The sequence below is a fragment of the Schistocerca piceifrons genome, chromosome 2, assembly GCF_021461385.2.
Source record: "Schistocerca piceifrons isolate TAMUIC-IGC-003096 chromosome 2, iqSchPice1.1, whole genome shotgun sequence".
Taxonomy (NCBI): domain Eukaryota; kingdom Metazoa; phylum Arthropoda; class Insecta; order Orthoptera; family Acrididae; genus Schistocerca; species Schistocerca piceifrons.
In genome coordinates, this window is record NC_060139.1 from 152,426,722 (window position 1) to 152,433,462 (window position 6,741).

Sequence of the window (6,741 nt, forward strand, 5' to 3'; positions counted from 1 at the left end):
TACCTAGTTCAAACTAAACCATACCTAGGTGCTGCAACAGTAAACACAAGACCTGAGCTTGGTGTAGGTGGTCCAGTTGTGTTAGACTTAGTATCAAAAGTTCCGTTTGAGAATGAACAGACATATGATTCCTTTTTTGATAACTTTTTTACTTCATTGCCAATTTTGGATGCACTAAAAGAAAAGGACTGCACTGGAACAGGAACAGTTCGCTCAAATAGGACAGGGACCTATAATAAATCTGGATTGATTGATTCGCTGCCATGACAACAGCATTGTTACCACCGCCTCAAATAGAAGTGAAGTTCAACCAACTGGACAATGCAAAGGATATATTAGGAGTGAGAGAAAGTTTATTGATGTAATTACTCCTGCTGCAGTTGTTAGCTACAACGTATACACCGGAGAAGTGGACAGACTTGATGAATATGTTGGAAAATACAGGATTAGTTTCAGAACGAGGAAATGATACTACCAACTTCTTGCTTTTCCGCTGAATGCATCAATAAACAATGCTTGATTGCAGTATAGACAAACAATACAGTATAAGGGCAATCCACTCGATCTTCTTGGCTTCACAGAGTATGTGGTCAACTGCTACTTTCAAAAGTACAGCTCACGACAGCCATCAGCCCATCCAATGCGAAATCCAAAAGCCTCACATAAAAGCGTTCTCAATGATGTAAACTACGATGGACAAGATCATCTGATTCTATCATTAGGCAAACAACCTTGTGGCCAGCGCAAGAAGAACACGACAAAACAATGTAAGAAATATAAAACTCCTTTGCATACAAATTGTTTTGCACAGTTTCATCCAAACTAAAGTTTAAACTGAGCTCACTAAAACGCAGTGTAATCTCGTTTATTCCTTTTTGGGTTATGTATTCACATTTTGTATAATCTGTAAATGAGCTGCCTAAATACGTAGTGAGAAAAATGAACGTAAACAGGAAAAATTTACAATAGTTTCTCTCGACATTATATGCACGGTACCAGTACCCTCCTCTTCCCACTGTACCCTCCCGTTCCCACTGTTCCATTTTCTGAACGTCCATTTTTTTGTACTAAATATATCGTTATAATCATGAAAGTGTTATCTATGGTCTATCTATACTCCAAACGTAAGATTTAAACAGGAATTCGTAAAAGATTTGAATGGCAAACCTTCTTGGGATCAAAATCGGATGATAAGTATTTCATAGCTGCCGTCGCGTGCGCTCCACTGCTTTGCCGAGAAGACACGTGGCTGTCGCTCTGTGCTGCGTGCTGCAGCGACAAGATTCAAACACGTTTGAATTCAAACGTCGCCAGTTGCAGCGGGAGACAGGCAGCGACACAGATGTCGCTCACGTAGGACAGTTCCGTAACTATACCCGCGGTTGTGTTTTGTCGCCTGAAACTGTCGCGCTGTCGGTCGCTTCTTTTCTTACGTAGGACGCGGCCTAGACGTATAGTCTCACCGTTGGTACGCCGATCTCAGCTGGTTATGGTGATTCTTCTTTCTTCTTTCGCTTGTGCCTTTGTCCCGCAGGTACGCAGGGTCAGCATGGTTAGTCTGATTTGGCAATGTTAGATTAAGGGGTGGCCGGATGCCCTTCCTGCCGCCACCCCGTATCCCCCAGGACGGAATTAGTGTACCCCAACTGTCTGCGACTAGTGTACTCCATGGAATAATGCGAAAGTGTTCAGATGTCTGCGAGCCATGTAACTGAGGTGGGACGTGGGTAGGGGGATGTGGAAAACCGCCTAAAATCCACATCCAGGCTGACCGGCACAACGACCGTCGTCGTTAATCCGCCGGGCGGATTCGATCCGGGCCGGCGCGCCTACCCGAGTCCAGGAAGCAGCGCATTAGCGCTCTCGGCTAATGTGGCGGGTCTCAGCTGGTTATGGTGATAAGGATTTAAAAATAATTTTTTCCAGCAGTGGTCTCTTTCGACAGTCTAGAAGCAGTAAAACAAGAGATTTTTTTATTTGGTTTCAACAAACAATTTATTGTGATTGTGTTATACGCCTCTTTTTATTGTGTGCTAACAGTGAATAATGATGCACTCAATAGAAATGTTTCTGCATACAGTTAGGTTTGGTGTGTATATTCACTTGCCTTCTGTACCCACGTTAAGCATCTTGTTGCAGTCATCAGTTTTTCCTCAGTCTATGTGGATGGTTCAAAACTTTTTGGTGTAATTGACAGCACTTTGATTCCGTTTTTCGTAGGTGTTTGTTGCATCTCCTCCTACACTTTCCAGTTTTTCTTGCAAGCTGAGTACACAAGTATTCTTTTTCTATTATTAAAAATTTCTAATTGTTGCGTCTTACAGGGTGAATTAACAGCTCTCAAAAATTCTTCTCGCAGTCTGATAATGTCCCTTGTGTTTTCTGTTATGAAGCATAGCTCATTTCTTTCAACTATGTCTCGTTTTTGTTGATAGCTGGAAAAGTTAACACAGGATAATACTGAGAACAGCATCAAATCATTCGACTGTTGATTAAAAAAATTATTTCTTCGCATATTATTTCAGGTTTGTTTGCTTTGCATGTTCTTGCCACAATCATAAGTTTTCAAATCCCAGATAAGAAAAAGGTAGTATTTTATTATTTACGATTCAGTTCAACAGGATTACCGACTCAGAAAGAGAATGCTTTCAGAGACAATGTTTTAATATTACTTTCGATATGGGTTACTAAATTCATTTATTAATTTTTTTTGGTAATTCTCTTTTCGAAAATCAGTTTTGAGATCGTCAGCATGAAGAACTGATTTCCGGGGTGATCTTTTGTATCCCTGCATAGATTGTTGAACACCAACTGCGTTGTGCACCATCAGAGTATGTATTTTATAGTGACTGGATAAGCTGCAATATCATTTTTTTCATTTTTTAAATGTTAAAACGTAACAGAATTTGAATGCAGAATTATTGTTTGTAACCCATGTAGCCATTTAAATATATTGTACTACAAATCAAAGAGAAATAAAACGTTTATGGGTAAAAATTTTACAGCTTTTGTCTTATTGGAGATTTTTCTGTAATACAGATTATGTGATATACAATTATATTTGTGATTATAAGCAATGAAAGGCCGTCCAGAGTGGCACATGAAATTATAAATAACTTTTCAATGAAAAAACAAGAGAAATTTTCCTGGCTCTGTGACCTATGCTTTTGAAGACACGAACCAGATTTGGTAATCACTGCCCTTAGGATCAATTCATGATATAGAAAAGGAGAGCAGTATATATCCCTTTAGGCACGACGTCATTCATTAACAAATACTGGGTGAAACCGCTGGTGTAAGACTACAAGGTTATAAGGAACTGTTTTGGCTGTATTTTTTCTTCCTTCCATGCCAAGGGGGGAGGCGTCACGGCAGCAATTTATCACTTGCAGTACGTTTTCAACACACCACCACTGCTGTACCTGAAATTACCACCCAAAAATGGCACTATATAGCAAGTAATGCCAGTGATCATAAAAAAGGATCTACATCACGTTTCATTAACTTCTATGCTTTGTTTCGGCCAAATTAAGTCATTTTCAGATAAAAAACTGAAGGACAAGCGTATTACTACGACTGGCGTCCCTTATCATTAAATCTGATGATAACCTAATGACACTGGAAATGCTCGTAACAGTTAATTGGTTTTGACAGGAGAAGGTGTGGAACAAACATACGTACATACATATATACATACGCATGCGCACTTATAAACACTTTTACAATTTTTGAGCAAAGGCCTAGCGCAATAGGGCGTAGCATATACACTTGAAGATGAATAAACACCTCCTAAACTGGTTGTGTTAATAAATTAATTCATTATTTTATGAACAAAAAGCCTACATGGACAAAAAAGCCTACGCATTTGGACGCCTACGTGCACACAGAGAGGATGGTGGGGGAGATGGACAAGAAGAGGGGGAAGGAGGAACGGACTATAGAACTGGGATAAATACATGCCCAGGTAACGCAGGACACTCAGTAAGTCTGAATATAGGTACATGGACTCCGAGTAAATGAGTAACTGTGTTTGGTTGACAAATACTCCCAATTATTAGTATGAAAATGCCAACTGTCTCAACTTTAGTTCAGTTGTAGCAGCAGAGCTGTGTATTGCTTGCATAATATAATATATATTCTATTTTTGGTAATTTCAGATCATAGGTGAGTTCCTCATGCAAGTCGGAATACTCGTTTACTGAGTGTTTCGTATTAGCCATAATAAAAAAAAATCACATGTGTAAATATTATGTAGACAGATCTCACATCCAGTATCATTCAGTAATATGTGAGTTTCTAGATGCTGCATTCGAAGAAGTGGTAACTGAGAACATTTCTTCAGAGTCAGCTGACTGCAGGAACGTCACATAAATGTAAAAGTATATTTCATATAATTCAAGAAGCAGTTGTGTTACAGAACACCAGTTTATTAGAATTTATTTACAGGAAATGAATAATTTGATAGACTGTGTAACAACAAAACATTTAATGTACAGTTTGGGAAATATTACAGTGATATTTTACATTTGATCGCATTTATTTGCTTCCATTATGAATGTTTGACCAGAGCTTTTTACAAACCTGAATCTCTTAACTGTTCAAGTTTTAAGTGAAATGGTACAAGTAACTATGAAGTGTTGAAAACGTTTGGAGTCCAAAATTTTGATTCCCGTTTTGTAGACAGAAACGCAAAAAGTCCGAAGTCTAAAGATCTGAAGTATTTAATCACATTTTTTACGAGAATTGAACATTTTAAAGAGAGACATCCAGAGTGATTATAAAATGCAAAATAATCTTCTACGCACTTGAATTATCGCAAAAATACACTTAAAACTTTTCGGTTGTAAAAACAGAATTATCTCCTGAAAAACTACCATCGGAGAGGTCCTCGTAAAATTGTACAGTGTACGATTAATCGGCGCAAAGGTACTAATTTCATCTTCTCATCGATGCTGACGCTGCGCAGAATGTCTTATGTCTTTTTTGCATTTTTTTAGTATACATGTTGGTGCACAAAACAATGTCTTGCGTTTCACAAAAGAAATGTCGATGCCATCACATTCATATCATCTTACATATTAAAATTTCGGTTGTAAAGCTCGAATACACAGTCGATTGTTCTTTTCATTGCACTCGCTATTGGCCATCGGCAGCAGCGCATTCTACTGCGTTCGGCAAAAAGAGATGGAAACCCGTTTTTCCGAAAGTACACAGATTTATACTTCAAAATTTTTTAAAGAGAATCGCTGTAGTTGATTTTCTTCTGTCTCACAGGCACTATTATCATATAATTCGTTGCACAACAGACTCGAAGTAATCGCTTTCTCGAAGCACTGATATCATTTACTTTCCACCAGACTTCATTTTATCTTAATGTGATGGTTGCAATCGTGAAAGATTAAGAAATTAGAAGAGTGTTGGGCTGAAATTTGGAAACCATAGACATAGACAGCTGTGCGATGTAATGGAAGCACGAAACGAGGATGTAAATATCGTGTATCCACTCATAACATAATCGTTAAGTTGATATTATTGAAAATATGTAACGCATTATTTACTATCGAAAAACGTAACTGTCATAATTAAAACCTAACACTTTCTTCTTTCGCTTAAAATGAATATATTCGAAGTTTCATTGTATCGTTAAAGTAAAATTAATTTTAGTTCAAATTTGTTATCTGTTAGCGATGATTAATTGTAGAAGTAAGCCCACAAAGTGATTTTGTAATAGTGACGCTAATGATAACCGTATCATTCTTGGGCTGTCCCGATTTGGGGCCACGTCTAGGACCAGCCAGCAGCGTTAGCGAGAAATGCAGATGATGTGGAACGCCAAGTATCCCGTTCCCCAGGAGTGTATTGAGGGTTGCCAAGCACTATCTGTTCATGATGTTCAATGAAATTGTCTCGGGAAACTCCTTTGTCAACAGCTCCACCTGTTGCTCGCACATGATTGCAAGTAGCAAGCATTTATGTTCTTTCGTGGCACAGGACCAGTGGTCTCAGCTTACTCCTTTAATCATACCTGTGTTTGCTCCACTAACTTGAGTGCAAACGACAACCATTCATAGAGACAATCATTATTCCTACACAGCAGAACATCCAGTGGTGTCGGTACACTCGTTTTTCCACAGCTGTATCTCATCCTCGAACCTAGTTGCGAGTTACGTTCATTCATTTACCCAGACGTTACGCTTATATACCGTAGCATGAGGTGAGATTATTTAGGCATACTCCTTTGGCCACAGCTAAGCTCCACGCACCTGAGGGAGAGTAGCAAACATTCATACAGATGAGCGTTGAAACTTCCTGGCAGATTAAAACTGTGTGCCGTACCGAGACTCGAAATCGGGACCTTTGCCTTCCGCGTGCAAGTGCACTACCAACTGAGGTACCCAAGCACGACTCACGCCACGTCCTCACAGCTTTACTTCTGCCAGTACCTCGTCTCCTACCTTCCAAACTTTACAGAAGCTCTCCTGCGATCCTTGCAGAACTAGCACTCCTGAAAGATAGGATATTGCGGAGACATCGCTTAGCCACAGCCTGGGGGATGTTTCCAGAATGAGATTTTCACTCTGCAGCGGAGTGTGCGCTGATATGAAACTTCCTGGCAGATTAAAACTGTGTGCCGGACCAAGACTCGAACTCGGGACCTTTGCCCGCCTTTAACCGCACGGCCACACCGGCCGGCGGTCCGGCACCTAGTTTTAATCTACCAGGAAGTTTCATATCAGCGGA